Source organism: Cygnus olor, chromosome 2 (assembly GCF_009769625.2).
Source record: "Cygnus olor isolate bCygOlo1 chromosome 2, bCygOlo1.pri.v2, whole genome shotgun sequence".
NCBI lineage: Eukaryota > Metazoa > Chordata > Aves > Anseriformes > Anatidae > Cygnus > Cygnus olor.
In genome coordinates, this window is record NC_049170.1 from 157,402,946 (window position 1) to 157,426,441 (window position 23,496).

The window sequence follows — 23,496 nt, forward strand, 5'->3', positions numbered from 1 at the left end:
CCCTCTAAAAAAACCTCCCCAGGCAATCACCAATCCTACAAATAGGAAAAATTCCCTATGAAAATCTCAGAGTGCTGCTTCCTTCATGATTTTGGGGACTGCCTCCCAGTTTAAGCATGCTTGGCAGAGGTAAAGCTGATCATAGAATCAAATTATCTTTTTGAACTGTACATGGCTGAACAATGCCAAAGGCAGAATTCATTGGGACACATTAAATAGTAAAATTTAATACACTGAAAATGAATTTTAAATTGATTAAGGTTTATAAACAACACAACCTTGTTTTTTCAATTTTTCCAATTTTGTTTTTACTTATTCCTTAGGAAAATTAATCTATTTTCTCAGATGTCATTTTTGGTACCTTTTATAGGTTGGCTTGATTGCTGTCAATTAGTTTCTTTAATGTAAGCAATTAAACAGTTGATCGTTTTGCTGGCTTTATCAATTATCTTCCTGCCTGACAATTGCTGCAGCTGTAACTAATTTTCCACTTTTACATTCATAAACCAAATCACATCAACTGTGTCTCCCAGACAATGGGAATATCAGGTGTTAGCTGAGGTAAAGAAGAGGGAATTGGAGAGGAGCACTGGCTTGAGATTTGGGTCCTTAGGTTATGTTTCTTACTGTTTTTACTGCTGTGAACTAAGACATGATCCTTGGAATAATGGGTGGTGCGGTTGAGACCGTGAAACGGTTTTCTGCCCATCAGGTGAGGTGACAGCTTGCTGGCAGTTAAATAGAGCAGATAACTGTACCTTGCCATGTGTTAATGGAGAACTTGCCTGGGTATCTGATGTGTAGTAGGCTATGGGGCTTGTGATAATTCAGACTCAAACCCCACTTGGAGAACCTAAATCTATATAAGAGCTTTGAGGGAACAGGGAAAAGTGGAGATAAGGTACTGTCTGAGACCTCAAACCTGGGATAAGGATTGAATGGACAGTCTCTCATCACACTGACATTAGCAATGTCAATCCAAATTCTTGCTGCTACTTGTCCATCATTTCAGCTAGCTAAATTCCTTTAGATTGCACCATTTTATAATCTATATCACACCTAATCCCTGCCTTCTTCTAGACACTGCTGTGTTGGCAACTTTGCTTTTCTACCTATGCAAGGTGCTAATTATGCTCCAAGTGCTTCCTGGAGGCACCTGTGCAGTAGATATCCCTGTCTGAAGGGCTGGAGGGAGGCATGGATAAACTTGGGTCTGAGAGCAATGTGCTGTCAGGAAATTCTTCTGCTAATTGCCCCATGCAGAAGTCCTTCCCATGAATCTCAGAAGAACAGTTAAACTCAAAAAATGCTTGTGATGGTTTCTTGAAGGATTTTCACAGCTGGACTTAACACTCTCCATCCGATTACTGGAAGATCCATTAAACAATGGGGGCAAAAAGTAAGCAACTGGGATTGGACCACAGGGGTTACCAGAGACAATCTGTAATGACATTTCACAGCCAGAACCATGCCATTAATACCGTCTTTCACTGTAGCATGGGAAAGATTTGCTAGCAGTGGGGGAGGATATTCATATGCAGTTTTCTTTTCTCTGCAGTTTTCTTTTCTCCACAGTTTTCAGACAAATATGTATGTAACTAATGTAAAATAAAATGTAAAATAATGCATTAATTTTATTATGTAATGCAACTCTGTGAGAAGCACAGTGGAGACAGTTTTGTTATTTCCAATATGGTCAGATGCTTCATGTGAAAATTCTGCATGAGACCTACATAGCGAAGAAGTAGAGGGAGGTAACAGAGGAAAACCAGAAAACGCTTGTTTCCAAATAGGTATCTATCTATCTGAGAGAGGGTGTCTAAGAACTGAAGGAAGGTCTGGCTCCCATCTGTCAGCATATTCAATGAAATGTCCTGGGGCCTTGGGTCTGAGAGGTAGCAGAGGAAACTCAGCCTCTCTCTTACATTTTGGTAATAATAGGGTAACTTGCTGTGCTAGGAGAGCCACAAGGAGGTGTATGGGGATATCTGGGTTGTTTCTGTTCCTGGGGTTTTTACATAATAGAACAAATGTTGGCAGTACCATTGAGGATGTTACTGGTCATCTCCCCCTGATGTGGATATTACCTTATTTATTTATTTATTTTTTATTTTTTTGTAAAACTGTATAACTTAGATAGTAGCCATTAGGTTGTACTTAAGTCAAGCCTGATGTAATCTTGATCCCTCAGCCCCCAAAACCTGTGTGGAAGACATGCAGACAGCCAGATGTTAGTTTCCTGCAGAGTACTCCATTTAAAAAAATGTAGTTACACCTATTTCAAAGACACATTTTGGTGCCCTAGCAGATATTTGAGTGGTCTCATACTGAGGCCTCCACAAGGAGCTTTGCAGCTGATGATATATCTGTTAATAGCAGCTAATAGAAATACCAACCTCTTCTGACCTTTGAAGCATATAATGCTGCATAACCAGCTAAACTGTCATCCAGGCAGTATTTGTCAGTTCTTTCTTCCTTTTTTTTTTTTTTTTAATGGATGTGGCAATAAAAATTCCGTCTTGATGCAGACAAGCACAAGTACAGCAGGAAGAGTTTATGCTGAGATATAAATTCACTGAATGAGAGGTATCTGATAGGCTGTGGGGACGGGGTCTGGTGGCTTTTTCTTCCTGCTACACACAAAGTTGGGGATGATCCAACAGTCTGAGCATCTGTGCAGGGTGCACGCTAAGTTTGTGGCTGCCAGCTCAAACTTTGGCTGGTTGTTTTACTCCATCTCTTCATGAGGGGCCAGGGCTCTCAGCCTTAAGACGTAGTGTAAGGTGTTAAATGGGGACCCATAGTTATTGCAGTCACCTCCAGCACTCTGTGATGCCTGGAGAGAGAAAGATGAAGTTAATCAACTTAGTGTATCTAACTATTTACCCATTGAGGATACCTACAGCACCTATTCTTCTAGATGTACTGTCTCAGTTAGAGACCTAAAATTGAGCTCAGGCTCAGGTATCTGAGCCTGAAATCAATAACTATTACATCCTAGACATCTTTGAAGGTCTCTGACAAGTTTTTTACATTTAAAATGTCTTAATTATGTTTTCTTATATCCAAGAACTGTAGGTTGTGTTATAGACTGCAGTTGGGCACTGGGAGGCATGCAGTGGCTTGTAGCGTGGCTGGAATATGTGTAGTATAAAAAGCATCCTCCTGTTTTCTTATGGACTTACTCTATGCAGGTGAAAACTCAGTCAGATAGGCCTCATCCATCCCCTATCTCAACTTTTTATTTTTTTTCCTTTTCAGCTATAGGGTAATTGTGGTCTTCTCTAATGATCTTGCAACAAGAAGTATGGCCATCGATGTGATGGCAGTGTTCCTGTCAGATTTATTGTATCTGAGAAATGTTTTCTCTAAATAAATTTAATATAGGCTTGGGAAAAGAAACAAACAACTAACTTTGCTTTTTGTTTTAAGATTGCTTGTCACTTCTTCAGAAATAGAGCCTGTCAGGATGCCTACTTGTTTATGTCCCTAACAACATAAGCATGGCCAGGACAGTCAGAAATGCAAAATAAATCACAGGTATGGTGATTATCCTTCCACCCCAGTTTTAAACATCTCTTTCCTTATAGTAAGACAAAAGGCCTAACATTAAGCAGATGTATTTTAATGAAGCTTAAATTAGTGAGCTAAAAGACATTTAAGAAAGTTGTTGGGTTGTCATACGTAGGTTTCCTTCTTTTTCCCCCCCCATTTTGCATGGCAACTTACTTTATGCTATTCGTTATAATCCTTGCTGACAACTATTTCCCCTAATTTATTCTATGTTGCGGTCCATCTGGTGCTTTAAATTCCAACAGAAGTTTTTATAAAAAATGATTTTCAGAGCTCATTCAGCAAATTTTGCTGGAAGTATTTATTGGTTCTCATTGAGCACTTTGAAAAATCTGAACAGTATGAACCAATTTCTCATTTTGGTTGTAATGATGAATACATATATATTTCAGTCCTGCTGGTGAATATATATGCAATGCATCTATTGCTCATTCATATCAGTCATATATATACACACACACATTACTATTCCAATAATACAACATATAAGTAATTCCAGGTTATTATAAGTGGACCTAGCAATCCAATACATCATTTTGGTCCTTTTGAGACTTCCTACTATAAATCTCTGAGTTGTTTGTGATGAACTTCTGCCACTTATTTCCCTGAGGAGAAATTCACCAGGAATATTTTGGTCCAAGCAAAACAAAAATACACCTTGTCCATGTTAAAGAAATCCAGAAGACCTTTGTTGGAGAAGCTCAGATGCCCTTGCTGGAAAAGAGAGGTGTATTCTTACCAGGTTTAGTGGAGTTCTAGTGACGTTATCTGTGTTTGTATAACAAGAACAAAAATACACACCATGTTGTTGAAGAAATCTGGATACTTCCTATCTTTAAATTCCCTAATGGAAATCATAGAAGAGTCCTCTACCCATCACTAATTTTCCTTCAGCAGCTGTTTGCAGAAACTGTTGGCACTGAGCAGCTAATTTTTTATATAAAGTCAACCACCATGTAATAGGAGATGTGTGTCAGCAGGGTCCTGATACACATCACTAGTTTTGTTGTAATCCAGAAATCTTAAATTGTCACTCTCTAATGGAACAAGAAATGGGTATTCTAAATTCATAAAGATTTATAAACATTCACTGCTGCCAGCTGACAGATATATGCATCACCTGCGGTTTTCTCATTCTTCAGTTCTCTCCTACGAGCCATGGGAAAATGATGTTCTTGCACCCTTCCTGCAGGGGTGAGAAATCTTAAGAAGGTCAAGTTAGAGAGTCTAAGTGAACTGGATGACTGAAAATGAACCAGCAGGGAAGAACAAGCCACTTGATTTGATAAAGCACGACACACAAAAAATGCATAGGATATTCCATTGTGGATCATTACTTGCCTCGTGTTTGACAGGGTAGGCACTGGATGTTTTTATTGTAGGGCACAGGGCCTGTTGTGTGGCTTTGGAGTAGTGTAAAATATTCTGGTTTTAAATAGTCAGCCCAAGACAAAAGGGTTGTCAGAAAACACTTTTTCTTCCTCAGGTAAGAAGCTGATATTTTATTACAAAAAGCAATACCCTCCACCCATACAAAAGCAACACATAAAACTCTTAAAACTGTATTTTGGGATACTGCCTGCAAAGAAGAAAGTTAGCATTCAGTCCTGAAACTGGTAAGTATTTCCACTGAATTTCATTATTATCATGAATCAAGCTCAGCATAATCCACAAATAATGAAAAAGACTATTTTACCACTAGAATTCACCCTGATAGCCCTATATTGACTTCACTTACCTGTGTTTTACTAAAATGGCATCAAAGTTTGATTTGACAAATGGAGAATCCATCATTTCCTGCGGGGAATTTACTGCAGTCTAATCATCTTCAGCCTTACAAAAAAAAAAAATGGTGTCTAATTTCTAATAGGAAATGGTGTGGATTTGGCTCCCAGCCACTGGTGTTTGATCTGCATTCCTTCTCCAGATTGAAGAGCCCTATTGCCTTTACTATTTCCCCTGCATGAATTTTCTCATTTGCTGTAATCAAAACACTTTTAACTTCTACTTTTTGATAAGCTGAAAATATTCAATGCCCTTTAAATTTCTCATGGTATTTTTTCCATCCCTCAGACTTGGATAGCTCTTGCTTTGTATAGAGTATAAAAAATGCATCTGACCAGATGTGTAAGGGAAATCATGTCCCAGGACATAAATATATATATATATATATATAAATATATATATATACATATATATGGATTACAGGGTGTTACTGTCTTGACAGCCTATGCAAGATGGCTGATACCATGGTGCACACTCATTAGATAACACCTCCTTAATTTTTTGGGCACATAGCTGTGTTTGGCTGTATGGAAACAGTTACATGGCTATTTCTCAATAATATCTAGGAAATTTTTAAACATCAGCATTATTGGGTCTTGGAAGAAATACAGTCATTTCCAGCCTCTCTGTTAATTCTGCTCCTGTATTCTCATAATCCATCAAATTTGGTATTGCCTATAAACAATAGCAACAACGATGAGTTTTGGTGTTTATTTCATGACCATCGATTTGGGTATGAAGGTAGGGTTTCATACTAGATTCCTTGGATTTCATAGAGATGAGACTCCAAATGTATTCGGTTACTTGTAGAAGAGAAACAGAAAGTGAATTTGTGATGTATATATGGAAGAATTTATCACCATTTATTTAACCATTTCCCAAACAAAGGAAAATAGATGTGATGAAGTTTTATTGGTGTGTGTATGTGTGTACATACCATTCCAAAGTATCTATGTTGTGTGTAAATCAAAGGAAAATACACAGTGCAATGTGAGATGGTCGATAAGAGTTTATGTTAAGTTAGCAATGGGCAGCTGTGAAATGCATTTTTGACTGATGATCTTGCGTATAGCTGTAGATAGTTCCAGCAATTTGTGCTCAGTTTTAGGCTCTTGTCATTAACTTGGGTAAGTTACCAGCTAGAAGTAATTTGTAACTTTAAATTAGTACAAGATTCATGACATTTCTCTTTTGGGATTGTTCCAGTGACTGGTTCCCTGCCATCATCTACACATTAAAATAGGTAAAGCTGCTGTGGTCAAACTCTATCCATCAGCTTCCTGTTCCTGCTGTTCCTGTGGAAGCCAAAAATTATATGAAAAAGGAGAGCAAAGGCAAATCATTGTTGACAAATCTTCATGTTTTTTTGAGCTTTCTTTATTTCCATTTAATTCTGTTTTTCACTTAAGGGATGCAAGAACTAGTGAGTGTTAATGTTTTAATTACCAGGTCATCTGACCTGGAGAAATCAATTATTAGATGTCTGAGCAGAGAAAGCTGCATGTAAATTTTAGAATCATAGAATAGTTTGGGTTAGGAGGGACCCTGAAGATCATCTAGGACAGCCTTAATGCAAAATTAAGGACAAATGCAAAATTAAGGATTAAGGACAGCCATAATGCAAAATTACCTACTGGTCATGTGATACTCCTGCACGATTGGAAACCTGGTTTGAATGCTGGCATGAAATCATAAGGGAAGTGGATCTGTACACAGCATTTTCCTTCTGCCTTTCTACAGCAAAATGAACAGCTCAACATTTTTACTGTGATTATTTTCACTGAAACATCTATAGGTCAGAAGATTACCAAAAAGAGCAAAAAATCAGGTTATCTAGTCTATACTTCCAATATTTATAAGTATCTTTTGATCATAAATAGGAACAAAGCAGTCAACTGCCAAGAGACATTATTTAATCAGGTAGTTCATGAAACTCAGTTCTCAAATCTCCAGGGCCTCACCATGCTCCAAAGAAAGGTCAGATAAGAAAAGCTATTCAGATGAAAGTATTGTAGAGCTTTTACTATGTTTAAAATGAATATCAGTCACAAAATACAATTCTGCTCTGTAAAAAAACTGAACTGGCACAAGCACTTCAGATGGTTTACATGTAGGTATGTGTCTAATTGTATGACCTGGGCCGAGGAGGATGCCCAGGGCGAGGGAGAAGCAGCAGAGGGCCCGGGCCCCAGGAGGAGGAGGGCAGGAGGGGCTCCAGGCCCACAGGCAGCAGGGATTCCCCGGCAGCCCTGCAGAGCCCCCGCTGGAGCAGATCTCTACCCTGCAGCCCGGGGAGGGCCCACGCCGCAGCAGGGGGACATTTCCTGAGGGAGCTGCGGCTGTGGGGAGCCTCTGCGGGAGCAGGGTGTTCCTGAAGGGCTGCAGCCCAGGGCAGGGCCCCCGCTTGAGCAGGGCCATGGGTGAGGAGGAAGGGGTGGCCAAGAAAGGTTCCTCCAAGTCAGCAGATTGAGTTTCTGGAGCCTGGGCCATCCATCCCTGTGTGGTGGTTCATGTCCTCCTCTCCTCCCACCAGCCTCTATTGTTGCTGACAAGGCTTGGTGAGAAGACCTCTGGACTTCCTCATGCTTTTCCCTTGTGTCCTGCTTATGTTTTGTACACAGAAAAGAACCAACAGCCTGATAGAAGCTAAGCTTCTAAGAAGTCTGTGTACAAGGAGTCTGTCAGGGTTGCTTGCAATGACGTGGAAGTCATGGAAATCAGGTTTTGAGCCTCTCAGCACACTTCCTGACTTCGTAGGTGCATGCTGCTGATTTTGGATGTCTCTCATCATAGGCTTCAGAAGCTGACAGCGATTAATCTTTCTATAACCTCTCTATCCTGTCCCAACCTTTGTGAATCATCAGGATTTAGTCACTGCCTGTTTCAGAGCTGGTTGTCCTGAGAAATTGCAGGAAGCTGGATGATACAATCTCGATGACCTGCTAGGTGTGAGTAACATATGCCATTTTGCTGCCCTTTTCCTGCTGTTGTTTTGCGCTCGTGCATTCACATTCGGTCTGCATTCGTATCAATGTACACATTTTTGTTACGATTTACCACAGCCCTAGAAGATTCCTGGGCTTCTATTTTCTAATACGTTATAGGCACACTGGTACCTGCTGGCAAAAATATGATAGATACCTCTTATGATTTTTTTTTTCCCCACAAATCTCTGAGTCTGCTGGTGTTGCCCTTAGTATTTCAGCAATATGTTATAGTAAACTTTCCTCCTTCCTGATCCACCATTACAAAATAAAATTACAGTTTAGTTCCTTCAACATAATTATTTTGTCTATAAATTCCAATCTGATCCAATCTTCGTATTGTCTCTCTCCAATCCAATTTTACTGGATTTTGGTGAAATCTATGATACGTCTTCCTACTTTCTCATCCTCCTTATTTACTTTTTATTACCACAGTTTACCCAAGACAAACTGGAAAAAGTTTGAGAGGAAAGGGAAGATATGCCTGCAGTTGGTAGGACAGACAGAAAGAAATCTGTTGAGTAATGCCAAAAATATTTCTTTCACTTTTAAATACAATTCTAAAGTCTCTTTCAGTGAGTTGTCATAATACTCTTTCACTGGCTGTCTTGCTGCATTCTTGTCAAGGACTACTTTGCTGGCTAATCAGAACTTTACTGGTTATTTTAGAGATTACAGTGGACATCACATTGGACATCACATCACTTGATCCAAATTCTCCTTGCAGCATTCAGCTCAGAGTGGCAGCTGACCCTATCCTGAGATTATCTGCATAGTGAACAATGCCAAATAGTATGATATTTTGTTGCACAAATCCCAGTTATGAGAAAGTCAGGGTATTCAAAGGAAAACTGAGCTGTGCAAGAATGGGGCAGACATTTTTAATGAGCTCATATTAATAAGAAGAACCTTGTTTTCTGCGAGATTCCATCTCATAGCATGTTTCACACAATGTTAAATGCTGAAATGTAATTTCAGAAACCACACAAGGTTTGTATTTTCAGGCTTGTGTTCTGCTAGTAACAGATGAAGAAGAAATATTTAATGTCATATTTAATATATTAAAAATGTATTTATATATTTAATATAATATATTTGTGTTTAATATAATATTTTGTAAACCACAGGATGATTCCAGAGGTCTTAATGATGTAAAACAAATGACAAATGTTCAATTGGAGGGCACTAAAAAAGTGCAACATTGTAGCTAGATAGAGGCAGTACTAGGGTCTATATTCATTTCTACAGAAATGTGCAGTAACTGATTGCAAGTGCCCATGATCAACAGCACAGGCAGGCAATCTCAAGATTGCAGATAAGAGTATAACAACGTTAACTTATTGAACGGGCACCTTGCAACAGAATTAGATCTACAGATTAGGTCTCTCTGGTATCCTTTATTGCTACAAATGTTAGCAGTGCTTTGCTATTATGAAAGGAAAATACACCTAGAGGGAGCAGTGGATGAACAACATCAAGTGCCTGTGGAATAGAAGTCCAAACTGGGGGCCAGATTTGGCCAGAGCATAGCTCATGTCCTTTTGTCCTATGCATGTCAGTTTTCTTTAGATGGAAACCAGTATGTGTATATGGATGGGAAAACAGAGCATCATGAACTCCTACAAACCATGAAGAATTCTTGTGTTCAGTTACGCCTCGGGGGTAGTTTTAGTCTGCATCACAGATTTCCAGAATCTTATTCAGAAAGTGAGGTGGGACTTATCACCTGGCTCACAATAGGTCCCACAAATCCTCCTGGCTCAATGTTAGTTCATAAGGGTCCTACCTTTCCTAAATCCTCTGTCCAATACCTGGAAAACTTCATGATCACTTTGTTCTAACCACAGCTTCAATACAGCTTAGTAAACATTTGGTATGAGTTGGAAATTTTCTATGGGATTTAGCACCTTTTTTTTTTTTTTTTTTTTTTTTTTTTTTTTTTTTTTTTTTTGTCTGAAAGCAGTTTCTAGTATGGTAAGAGGCAGAAAATACAAGAATGAGGCAAAGGTAAAGAATGATAAGGGAAATTAGCAAGGAGCTGATGCATCCAGTTAAAATTTTAACTGTAGACTGTATACTTTTACAGATAACTGCAGTGTGATGATACTTTTAGTTCAATTTGTTGGGCCCATCAAGGAAGGCAGTCTAAGGCATGTATTAGTCTACTTTTTCTCTTGGCATTTCTGTATCCATGAAGCTATTTTAAGTAGCCTGAGAGTCATTTCACATTATGACCATTTTCCCTTAAGTTAGGCCAAGCCAAGTGTGAGAATTAAAATTAATTATTGCATGAAAACAAAGGCTGAAATGTGATGAAATTTGGCTGTTTGTTTATTTTTCGCCTCTCTAGGCACTTGAATTCTCTAGGCTCTGTCCTTCTCTTTCGTATGGCATTTTGAAAGGCAATGACAGATTGTAAATTCAACCCAAGGTTGCTGAACCATTCAGCAGAGTAAAGGGAGGCCTGATGAATTTCTTTTATGCGTCCTGCATAAGCATGTATTATACAGTCATTAAGAATGTGAGTGATAGTCTGAAGTTTGTTGCAGTTGCCGTATGATCAATCATTGTACCTCAGTCTATATGGAAAATTTCTACACCTCCCGTGAGTTGCTCAGATGCTGTTGTGCATAACCTAGTATCCTTGTCGTAAGACACATCCTGGCCGTATGTTTGTGATGCTGACAATAAGCTTCAGCAATTGTAATGTGTGATTATAGGTGTCCAGGTCTGTCTGAGATGTTGTAGGTGATGAGACAGCCACATGTGGCAGTTAGATGTGGCTTAGGCTTATCAATGCCACTGACATGGCAGGAAGGGTTTATGTGATACTGTTATGGAGTGACAGATCTTTATCATCCATGGTAGTGTGGCATTTCCTTAAAACAGGTTGTTTAAAGTACCAGAAATTGGAATAGAAAACTTCAGACAAACTGTACAGAGATGCTGAGGAATGCAGACTTTGTACAAGTTTTTTGTGAGTCTGAGTTCTGCAGTTCTGGAGGAGAGGTTTGCTTTTCTCTCTTCCTAATGGATTTTCTCTCTTCCTAACGGAATCCTAAACTGATTTTGCACAGAAACCTCTAGGTCCCAAATTTAACACTTGCTTCCCTTCAGAAGGCTTGTCCTTGTCACTTTCGGTATGTTTTCCCTGAAAAAGTAATAAATAAAAAATAAAAATAAATAAATAATAAAAAAGATGTAGTTGAATCTGTTCTTTATATGTTCGGTAAGAAGAGTTTTAGGAAGAAAATTGGCTGCTTATTTAGCTCTGATCTTGACCAAAAGTTGCACTTCAGTGCTTCAGTTCCTTTCTCAGAGGACTTAATAGATGAACTGGCAGCTCCAGAGTTCTGAATAGCGTATAGACCTGTTCCTTAATAGCACACAGGTATGGTAGAGTTGATACCTTGAGCCACAAAGGGCACCAAAATCAGTCATGAATTCCACCTGTAAGAGTAAGCTAAACGCTGCCAGGACTCATTCTCACGCTGCCAGGACTCATTCTCCAGCCCAGAAGACAAATGGCATGATGTGGTTTGCACTAAAAGGGGAAAATTTGTCTGCTGAAACAGGGTGACCTTATTTACACTTATTCATAGCAATTAGTGCTGTCTTCTGAACCATGCCTGGTCATTGCTTGAGGGACTGTGAATTAGGACAGGGCAAAGCTACACCTGCAACCAAGACTACAGTGAACCAAGCTGGATGATCAGAAGATAGTGCTCCAGCCTGGTCCTTTCATTTACAGGTGTAGATGAATCCAGTTTAGCCTAACTCTGCCTTTGTCACATTGCAGGTTAGGGAAACTGAGGCACAAAAACAACAGTCTTGGGCAGATGACAAAATTCTTTCATATTTTTTATATTTTTTCTGCTGCTGTATAGAAGGACAGAGAAAGGAGAAGGTTTATTTGATATCCTGCAACGCTCTGCAGTTTAAATGCCAGCTAAGGTAGAATGCAATAATACTGTGCAAATATCTGTAAAGTGTAAACAGTTAAGGCAGGGAAGAAACAAGCCAAAGGACTCTCATGAATAAGCAAGTAGGACCAACATAAAGTGATAAAGCAGAGGACAGTATCAGCTCCATGTCAGGAGATTTTCATGAAATGCTGGATTCTTTCTAATGGGAAAATTTAATGACTGGGCAGATTACAGAGTGAAAAACTACTTTAGATCTTGACAGACTGATACATAGCTATGTGTGGCTTAAGAGAGCTATTAAGATTTTCTGACCTAATTTCCTTCAGTGTTTGCCTAGGGATGGTTAATGTTTAGGTGAGATGAACAGGTATAAAGGCTGCATGAAATCTTTTTCCCTTGCCTAAAACTTTTCGTTATTTACAGTAACCTTTGGTTTTAGAATGGTTATTTTGTCATCGTATTCTTTTGGCCACCTCCTGGATGATGCAGAAGGCACTGTTGTTTAATACAAGACTCAGAGATCTGTACAGCTTCTCTCTTTGAAGGCTGGAGGTCTGTCAGACTACATCCAAGAGACTGGATGAGTAGGAGAGCTGCTACTAAACCTAGAAGCATGAAGTCTCAATGAATTTTAACATTTATAAGTGGACCTCACAGCAGTTTCTGTTTCTCACTTTAACTTGTGCACATCTACAGACCACTCAGATCCCTACAAACAGCTTCAGCAGCCTGGGATTTCTCTTTCTGACCAACCTGCTGCTTCACTGATTGCCTCAGATGACACAAAAGACTCAGAGGAGAAGTATTAGGAGGCATGTGTCTGGGCCTGATGTATTCCTACTGCTATGGACAGGCTTAGAGAGATCGTGGCAGCAGCAGGGGCCAGCAAGCAGCGAGCGCCTTCAGCTCTGGAGTGCAGAACGTGGAGATGCCACCAGGAACTGAAACAGAAGAGTACTGGAAGAAACATTTCATTATTAATCAGGCATAATATGCCGGTGGGGGAGATTATTATTCCAGGTAGGTTTTTCTGTCTTCTTTTTTACATACTTCTTTTGTATGTTCATTATTTGCTAAAATGCAGAATGGCTTTCAAATCATTTGGGCTATCTGAAAGCATCCCACAGAGATTAAACATCTCCTGCCTGGAGTTTTCTGTGTGCACACCATCAGAACGTCAATCTTCTTTCACCTGGAACCATAGTGGAGTATTTTAGCTGGATGTCTTTATCAGATCTCAGCTGACAGCCTGTCAAAGCATTCTTGGGAAATGACTCATGTGCAAATGGCTTTCCTACCTTTCTCTTCTCCCTTCATTCTGTTTTGCTCTCTTTCTCTCTCTGTCTTCTTAAATTGCATGCTATAAATAGCTCTTGAAGAAGTAGTTTGAAAAGCAGTGCATTTCATATAAATCAGTGGTAGGATGTTGCCAGGGCTGGAATTTCCTGGAGATTTTCCTGCAGAAAAAGGTGCATCCAAGCTGTTTTTGCATAGTTCTGATTATGACTGTCACAGTCTGTCAAACCAATGACCTGTCCTGACTGCTGTCATGTGTGCGATTGTGATCAGTTATGCTACCAACCATTTTCCATGCTATACTTAAGAGAAAAGTTTCTTTTCAATCCTGAGTATTTCTTGTTAAGCCACTTAGTTGTAGTAGATGGAGACTGATCTTAGAAATTTTTATCTTACATATACATAGCTCAGGGACCAAACAGTTAATGCCCTGATATATCTCCTCAGATGGTGAAAGGTTAAAAATTAAATTCCTATGCCAAACCAAAGTCTCATAAACTTTTTTTTGCATTTCAATGCTTCTAGCTGGAAGTTTCATGCACATGAGGTATTGATGAGTTCTGTTGAAATTTCCCCTTTGTTTGTATTGGAGGCCAAGAGCAAATCAATTTTTATTAAATCCATTTCCAAAGGACGTGTGTTCTGTATCCCTGGAGAAGGATTAGTGCCTCTGAAATGGGCATCCCCCATTTCTCTAACTTCCTCTGTGTTCCTCCCTACTCTTCTGCTTGCCTCCTGGTACATCCTTGGAAGAGACCTTACACATAGTTATTTCAAAACTAAAACAAATTATCTGCCAACACTCGGCTCTCTCAGATCTTTTCTTCTACTAAGTGGTATAAGATTGGACTAATCTTTTCTCTCTCACACATCCACACTCTGTAAATTGAGTTCAAATGATTTGGAGGAGGATAAACCAGGCTGGCACCACTCTCATGAATATCTACTCATCTAATCAGGCATTTTGAACTCGAGGCCTTTATGGTTGTGGTTACTTGATTTCACTGTTTCTGAATTTGTTATACAGAAGTTAATCAGAAAGAACAATGCAAGGAATCAGGTAGTAAGTGGTATCTGTTATCTCCATACACTGACAAGGAATGCAACCACCAGTGATTTTATGCTTCTTCCTATGCATATAGGCAGTGCTGTGCTATACTTAGAGTAATAAATTGAAGTGGTCAGAGATGAATTAAAATATGTATTATCTTATCTGTCTAGTGACTTTCTTGCTTTATAACCAGTTTTAATTGACAAAGGTTAGCTTTAGTCTTAGGTTAGTTTTCCTCTTTAAACAGTGGAGGAGGAAAGGGCAATTCAGTACAAAAAGCTGACAGAAGTGTTGATAAATCAGCCTGAAGCTATTTTAAAAGAAAAAAGGGGATGAAAGCTGATAAACATGGAACCAGCTCATGGTTTGGCTCTGTGAGTTGCCTTGTAAACCTGTCTTTGTTCATGCATTCAGTGAGAGTTTAAGCCTTTACAGGGCAGGGGAGTTCTGTCTGCTCTGCCAGGATTATATCCCAGAAAATAATGAGGTAGCAAAAGTGCCAGTAAAAGGCTGCAGGACTACAAGGAGCCCTGCCCAAGCCTATTACGTTGAAGCCATGTCTGGTTGTGTTCTGTGACCAAATCCGTAACCACACCAAGTGGATATATTTGCGTGTGTTAGGTAGGAAGGATGATTTTATGTCCTTGATTTCTGGTGTGTAGTTTTGGGCACATCTAAACATAGATGTCATTGCCTTTGGAGATGCTGTGTAGTAATCCAGCTGGCCTCTATCAGCTAATCCACAAAGATGTAGGTCTTTCATAGGTGTCATGTTGTGTCTTCCTGCCCCATCTGAATGCTCTAGGTACCTTATGTCATCTTGGATGGTACCAGGGGCCAATGTTCAGGCAATGAAACTATACCTAAGGCATCTACCACCCTCTGGACTCTGGATTGTTCAGATTCATTCACAGTCGGGGAAGCTCTAGTCCATGCAATCAAGAGGTCTGCAGAATGACCTGACCAAGTGAAGGCATCTAATTCAGGATAAGGCAAACAGTGAGAAAACTGACTCTAAAGGGAGTCTACAGTGAGCTTCTGAGATAAAAACTATGCACTGTATGCTTACACATTTGGCCAGATGAGTTTATGCTCTAGTGTTATTGCAAGCATTCCTAAAGAATTCCTTTAAAAAAAATTGTCATCTACAAACCACAAAACCCTTGCTTGAAAAAGTACCTTCTGCTTGTGCCTTCTGCCTGGAAATGAACTAATCAGCCAGCCAGCAGCAGCTACTGATATTTCATTTTTCAGCTTTGCTGGAGCAAGGATGGTCTGCTGGTACTCAGGCCCAGCAGTCTACCAGCCATGCTCAGTAAGCATGGCCCCTGCAGAGCAGCCACTACTTGGAGGCAAGGGTATTTTCAGATTTATGTATCTCTGGTGGGAAACATCAAGAAAGCAGCCTGCCTACGGACAGGATCTGGCCCTTGCACAGGGGCATTTGGCAGCAGAGACAAAGCTGTTGCTGCTGCCAGTAAATGAAGCCCAGCTGCAAGCCAGGGTCTTCACTGAAAGAAATACCGTGAGTAAAATGTAGAAAGTGAATGTGAGAGCAGTATGCTTTGCTTACTAAGCAGAGAATGCAGATAGAAAATAAATGGTTAATTTTAGAAATTCCTGGGGCCAAAGCTGGAGGCACAAATAGTACTAGAAAGTTTGGTGAGAGCTCTTCTCAAGCAAATCTAGTCACAAATGTAAGAGGTGAGGCAGTGTTGAAAGTGTTAAAAAGAGACTTTGTTACACTATGTGTTCATTCAGCCACAAATGAAGTTAAATGGGAATGAGATATTGGCAATAGGATCTGCCATTATTTAGCAGGTGGTGTGGGGATGACTTTTTTTGTCATCTGAATTTTTAAGTGAAGCCAGAAGAATTGAACACTTCTGTCTGAAGAGATATGAGAATGCTGTTATCTGCAAGTATTTACATTGAAGGCAGAGACTGTAAATGGTCCAATGAATGGCTTAGAGTGTTTAGGGAGAAATACTTGGTTTAATAAGCAGCTAATTTTTGGAGAGGGTTTTGCAGACAGGAGTGCAGCTCATTCATTTCTATGGGATGCCACTTTCTTTTTGCATTACAGGAAAAGGTGTGGATTGAGGACAATTTACCAGGCAAGACAACTGAACTGTTCATGTTAGGATCCATCTCACATGACTGTGCTCATCAAGGAGCCTTTTGAGTGTGTTTGACTCAGATTTCATTTGTCACACGACATGAAGAGGGAGTGGCACTTGCATGTTATGTGGACATTACAGACAGCAAAGCTTGCTTCCTTTGGCTGTAGTCCCCTCTTCCCTACAAAGAATTGTCTCTATATTCCTCTTAATCCTCTGATGGATATAGAGGTACAAATGACATTTCCTCTAAGGAAATCCTTTTTTTAATTTTTTTTTTGCTGACAGCGTTGTGACAAGGAAAATTATTTGGAAGCAATCGTTCTCTGAAGCAGGAAAAAAGAACAGGGACTTTAATTGTTAAAAACTTCCTTTCAGATATATGGGAGAAAATGGAAGAGTTAGACACTAGATGAAAAACCATTATGTGCGTCATCAAGCAGTACAAGCCTTTGCTTCGCAGTCCTCCTGGGATCTGGGACTGTGAGTGTATTAGCAGATAATAGATTTCTCTGCTGATGAGGATGATTTTGCAGTTGTCAGTCTGGATCGGACTCAGGATCTTTCCTAGACCACTATTCTGTCTCCAGCAGGTTTAAGTGAACCTGACTGCAGAGGAAGTGTACAAAATCATGTTGGAGATGCCTATAAGATTTCTGTGGCCAGGCAAAGTTTCTTTCTGAGTAGTTAGAGGCTGGTTTAAGACTTGAAGCTGGAGGGTTTAATTCTGACTAAACTTCCTGTTCAGCTTTTTGCTTTTTATCTTAAAACTTTGGCTATTGTCCTTACCCATAAAAAGATCATATCGCTGAGGGTCGCATCAAGCAGTCTTTTATTTAGTGGTGCCTTGTGACAGTCTGTCCCACGGTGGCAAATTGTTCATGGTCTGAGAGAGCTCTTATTTCCCATTTCTTTGATATTTCACATTTCTTATACAAGATTTCCTTCTGCTTTCTTAATTTTACTATGGGCAAAAGTGAACACAAGAATTCCGTCTCACCTACCCATCCCATAACTAATGGATGCCAGTTGGTTTTGACCAATAATATTTCTGTGCCAAAATGTGGAGGAATAAACTACTCAGAACATTGTACAGCCAAATCTGATTGCTCTTACAAGCCAAACTACTGCTAAAAAGAACCTGTCTCTGTCCTCTTTGCACCCTCCCTTCAGGTGTTTAAAGACATTGTTAAGATCTCCTCTGAGCCTTCTCTTCTCCAGGCTGATCAGTCCCAGCTCTCAGCCTCTCCTCCTCGCACTTGATCCCAAACTGGCAGAATCAGTGAGTCCCGGAATCGTGAGAGCTCCGTGTCAAAGCCCACGAATAAAAGATTTTGTGATATTTTCTCTCTGTAGCTTGTGTAGCTGTTCACCCAGTTAACTTCTGTGTCCATTAAATGCTCTCAGCCATAGCTGGCAGAATGACAGAGGTCTCAAAGATACTCATCTCCTTTAAGTTTTATTAAAGTAGGTGGCAGGGTAGAGAGGTTATTAAATTGTTAAGAGTGAGAAGAGAGATTCAATGACTATCCTTCCCGAAAGGGAGCCTGTAAGGGGAGCCCAGCCCTTGTAGCACATAACAGGACATGCAGATACGATGCTTTGCTGGTTCCTCTGCTCACACAACACACCATGAAATTTCTGTTGTACAGAATTGCTCCCAAGCAGCCCAAACCCTAACAATGCAAATGTTTCAGACTTGAGGTGGCAAACAAGAACTGCCACTTATGCCCCCATATGTTTACTGTTCATTTTAAATCTCATTATGTTTATTTGAGCTTATGATCTTGTAGGGTGAAGGGGTAAAACTGGTTACTGGATGTTGAATTCTAGGTGTCTGGGATGCTGAACATGTAAATACAATACTACATCGCTGCAGTTGATGGCTAAGACAATATGAAGATACATTAAAGATAATGGATTGAGAACAGCAAGGAATATGAGATACATGGAAGTTGTCTCTTGTGTGAGGATGCTTCATTTGATCTCTGAAAGCAGGAGAAAAAGAATATAATACTCCCACAGTTACTGAGAGGCTCTTCAAATTCAGCCAACATACGGAACTACGTAAGGAGAAGATGACACTTGTATACTGTGAAACATGAAGGCTCTTGCTATGTACAATTATGCTGTCTTCTCTGGCAACATGACTGTGAAAAGAGGTAAATATCACTGCTTTCTGCCAGGCAACAGCTGTAATAATAACCACATTGTGGCTCAGACAGGGAGTGCAGGCACAAGAGGCTTCCCCTCTTGAGGTCCTCTTAGGAGGAAGAAGGGAGCATGAACACAGCCCACTACTTGGGGAAAACACAGGAGAAGGAAGGTGAAGTTAATCAGTGATGAAAGCATATGGGTATGTGCATGACTCCGTATGTGTGTATGGAAATGGTAATTATCATGGCTTCCAGACCAACACCCTTAGTGCAGTTGGAGTGAATGGGAATAATGAACGCATGACTTTTATTTCAAGTATACCCAATCCACTGATAATGCCTGGTCCTAGTAAAAGGTCTGTGTTTTGCTCTTCTATATGCCAGGAAGTCAACGTGCATTCAGCAGTGATTGACATAATGTTTACTTTGGATTTTTTGTATGTTTTTTTTTCTTCCCCAGCAGCAAAATTATAAATTTATGTTCTTTTCACTCCTCTAATGAAGCAACCAAACAATTGGCTTGATCTTGTTAGAAAAGGGGAGTCACATAAGTAGCCAAGTTAGACAAAGTCCACTTGAGATATTTACTTGACTTCAGAGCTCCCCCATGAGAAATGTCCATGCCAAGAGTTCATCTCCTGGTATGACAGATGCTACGCCATGCTGTCTTTTATATCCCTAGGATTTGGGTCTGTAAACTTGTATTTTCAATGGAAATAAAATATTTGGAGAGAATGCTGCAGGGATTAGGTTTTTGGCTATTCTTCCACATCTGCCCTTTGGAGCTGGGGAAATATTTGTGAGGATAACTGCAGTAAAGACTGGGAAACATTCAGATGGTGCAGGGAAGGGTACTACATAAATAAACTGTATAGAGAGATGCACAAATTGCATTTAACAGCTGAGCCAATGAATCACCATTGTTAGAATACATTTGATTTTCTCTGTGCATAGCAATTATAGGAGATAGCTTGCAGGTGAATGTAGAGATGATAGATTCAGGTCTCTGCGCAACAATGACAACTGATATAATGAAGATCTAATGAGAACAAAATTGAGATTTAGAGTTACAGATGGCATTCCTTTCCATCACTATCTGAGAATCATTATTTTCTTCAAGGATCTGTAGTATCTTTTTTCTGTGGTGCTTTATAACAGAACCAGCCATCAGTAGGACTAGCTGTATAAAATGACTGGGGAGTGTGTTAGGGGATTATGTCATCTAATTTTAGCAGCCTAAAAGCTAAGAGTCTTGTCCAAATCATCTGTCTAGTGTCCCTGTAGATTGGATGGAAAGAAAGACACCCCAAGAAGACAACAAATTTCAACTACTGTTAGCACCCAACTCCAAGTATTAGGTCCTGAAACCCCTACAGAATTTCTGCTTAACTTTTGGGACTTGAAATTCTCAAATCATTGAGGTTTTTGTCGATAGTGTGTCCTGTCTGTCTCGTTCCTGCCAATGAGCAATGGACAGCTTCTGAACAGCTATCAAGTTCATTAGGGTTAATAAACTAGGGATTCTTCCAGTTGGCCTGTCTGTAGTCTTTTATCTCAGAACATACATATATAATCCTTAGATGGCAACACAGTTTAAATAATTCTTTTATGACTTAGGGTAATGGTTAGAGTACTTGCACTAGATATGGGAGACAGGTTCAAACCCCTTTTATCCTTGTCTTTGAAACCATACTTCCAAACTTCCATGACCTACACACTTGTCAGGAAGCAAGAAAAAAAACGTAAGCCAGAAAACAAAAAAAGCCAAAGTGCTATGGAGGTGTTTTCAAGCTACTACATTTGAGGTGTGGAAGGACTGACCTGGCATAAGCCACCTTGCACCATGAATGCAAGGTATGAATCCTATCTGAGAAAAATCAAATGTTTGGTTTGCTGTGGTGGCTTATGTCTGAGCCTAATCTGAGGTATGTAACTTATCTTGTGTAGTGCAGCAGATGTTTTTTGACCTGAAGGTGAAAGGGCCCCACAGAGTTAAAACATTGGTGAATTTAAGTCTCCTCTCTGTATTCAAATCTGGGGGTCCTTGATGTCTGTGAGAACTTGATATCCGTGGATGAACTGAAATTGCTCAGACTAGGTAGGGACATTATTGTCCCGTTATTATTTCCAGAGATTAGGTACCTTGTAACTCTCTGACAGGTAGTAGACTAAGAAAAGTGCAAACTTTCCCCAGCTCCCTGTGTGTTCGCTACAAGGCTAACATCTTCCCTGAGTGAGCACCTCTTCTTCATTCTTCTTATTCCAGGGAACCTCTCCTGTGGCCTGGTGTTGAAAAAAAAAACAGTTTTCACATTTATGAGCAGCTGCTGCTCTCTGAAATCCTGTGGAGATGTTGAGCTTGACAGCTGCTTTGTGGTAATTATCTTCACCTTCGTGAGGCTGCTGCTCTCTCTCTGCTTTTCCGCAGGTCTTTTGGGCTCCAAGAGGCAAACTGTGGAGAATGGGGTTTTGAACTTCCCTGTCTGGGAATGAAGCCGGAGTTTCATTTTGGCTCCTCCTGCCCAGCAGAGGCTGTGGGTCTCGCCCATGTGTGGTGTTGGTGACAACCATCACCTTACTGGTGTTTCTCTCTGCACTGGCTCCCAGCTATCTGGGAGCCTGGATGCTGGATCCAGCTGATAAGCTGCTGCTGTTTCCTTTCTTTGTTTGCAGGCATCAAATTTAGGTGGGTTTTGATTCCTTGCAGCAATGCTGCAGGTGATGCCAACCGGAACATTGCTATCTCTGCAGCCTTACCTGCCTCTCTCCTTGTCTGTTTACCTTCTCAGTGTGGTGGTTTTGGTTCCTACCAGAGCTCTGCCTCCCCCTCCATCCCTTTACAGCTGTGAAAATGTTTTTGTATCTCAAGCCATGGCAGCCCGTGGCTTTTTAACTTCATCATCATTGTTGCAATTTGTTCCCTCTCCCAAAGTCTGGAACAACCAATTTCTGGCTTCTTAGACCCCACTGTTTGTTAGGATGAAAAACAGTTACAGGTATGAAAACTACTCATTTCCTACACAAAAAGAAAAATTACAGAGCTCATTGCCAAGCTCACTGCAAACCCTGAAAGAGGGTTTCTGTTGAATTTCCATGTGTGCGCCAGTAATTACCCCAAAACAAGTGAGGTCCAACCTTTTAATCATCACTGGGAAAATCAAACCAATGCAAAATCCTTTTTTTTTTTTTTTTTTTTTTTTTTTTTTTTGTATCATCCCATACTACAGGGATACTGATACAGATTTTTTTCCTATCTGCATTTATTTTCTGCTCTGCCAGTTCAGGCTGTGAACTCCTCAAGGTAGAACTATCCTTCCTGATGAGCTGGTCAATGGGCACGCATGAGGTGATCCCAGCTGCGCTCTCTACTTACTGTAGTATGATTAATGGCCTGAGGGTAAGGTGGGTGGTAGGGTGGTAGAAAAATTTAACACCTTGCTGAAGGCTGTATGGCTCGGGGGAATGACCTCAAGAGTCTCAGCTGCTATGACTTCTTTTACCTGGGGAAGATATTTCACTCTCTCTGGTTCCATTTAGTGGTCCTCTACTTCTGGTTCTGGACCCCAAACCATCATTTAGGGTGGAGAGACATCACCCATAACTTTCCCTCTGGGAAGGTCTTCCCCTCTCCAGTTCCTTAATATCCGCATAGCTGCAGCAGTACTGGTTCAGCTTTCTGCCTTTCTGTTCTGCTCCTTGCTGGGGCAATGAGCACTGCAATCTGTGACCAAATAGTTGCTGGATGGAGAAGCATCCTTTATTTAGCATAAAGACCCTTCAGACAAAGAAGCAGCTTAAAAGCCTCAGTGAAGCAGATTGTGTGCAGAGCTACCTTCACTGACAGGTTTACCAATTCCCAGTGGTAGGAAAACCACCTCCATCAGCCTCCCCCATGGAGTTACTTTTTCTTTTTGTGTTTACAACTTCCCCCTTTTTTTTTTTTCCCCCAGGTTTTCATCTCTATATGGGACATTTCAGTTTCCCTGCTCATTTCTTGTCTCAGGGTGCTCAGGAGGGGTGACTACCAGGAATCCCTCTTCTTTAGATCCTTTTTTACTGTGCTATATTGTTCCCAGTGCTATAGGGATGCTGGTCTTATTTCAGTATTCCCAATTTAAAAATTGTTCAAGAATTTAGATTTAAAAAAAAAAAAAAAAAAAGTGCAGGCAAAAAATGTGCTCCAAATTTTCAGGAATACACACATGCATTTCAAGAGGGGCAACACTAAAACTGACCAAACCCATTTCTCTAAGAAAATCCTAGGATATGATGGAGTGTTGTCAGTTAAGGGGACAAGGTGTTTCAGTAAGAATCTCCTTTTAATGTTATCCAGAGTGCAACCCTACATTCTGCTTAAAGTGGACATCTTTTACCTGTCCTATACCAACTTGTTTTTCACTGCCCGATGTGGAAAGAGAAGTCTGTGCTCTTCTGTCTTCTGTTTGCTGCTTTCTGTATCTGGCAATTGCAGTAATATAGTTATCCTGAAATTAGATTTACTTCTGATTTGCTGATTTTCACCAAGGTAACAGACAAGAATCAGGCTTAAAGTCTCCAGGACAAAAAAGAACAAAACAAAACAAAAAAGCTAGAATGAGCTTTGTG

General features: G+C 40.2%; 1 long non-coding RNA gene across 3 annotated transcripts; it reads left to right on the forward strand.

Annotated features, from left to right (window-relative positions):
• The first annotated feature begins 589 nt into the window (after positions 1–589).
• On the forward strand, positions 590–21,227 carry LOC121066402. Of its 3 annotated transcripts, XR_005817740.1 has the most exons (4): positions 590–712; positions 12,965–13,288; positions 18,569–18,897; positions 21,158–21,227. It is a non-coding gene; the product is annotated as an uncharacterized LOC121066402 (long non-coding RNA). The 3 variants fall into 3 exon arrangements; XR_005817738.1 differs by lacking the exon at positions 21,158–21,227 and having other exon boundaries at positions 18,569–20,023; XR_005817739.1 differs by lacking the exons at positions 590–712; positions 21,158–21,227 and adding an exon at positions 12,784–12,852 and having other exon boundaries at positions 18,569–20,023.
• Positions 21,228–23,496: the final 2,269 nt, after the last annotated feature.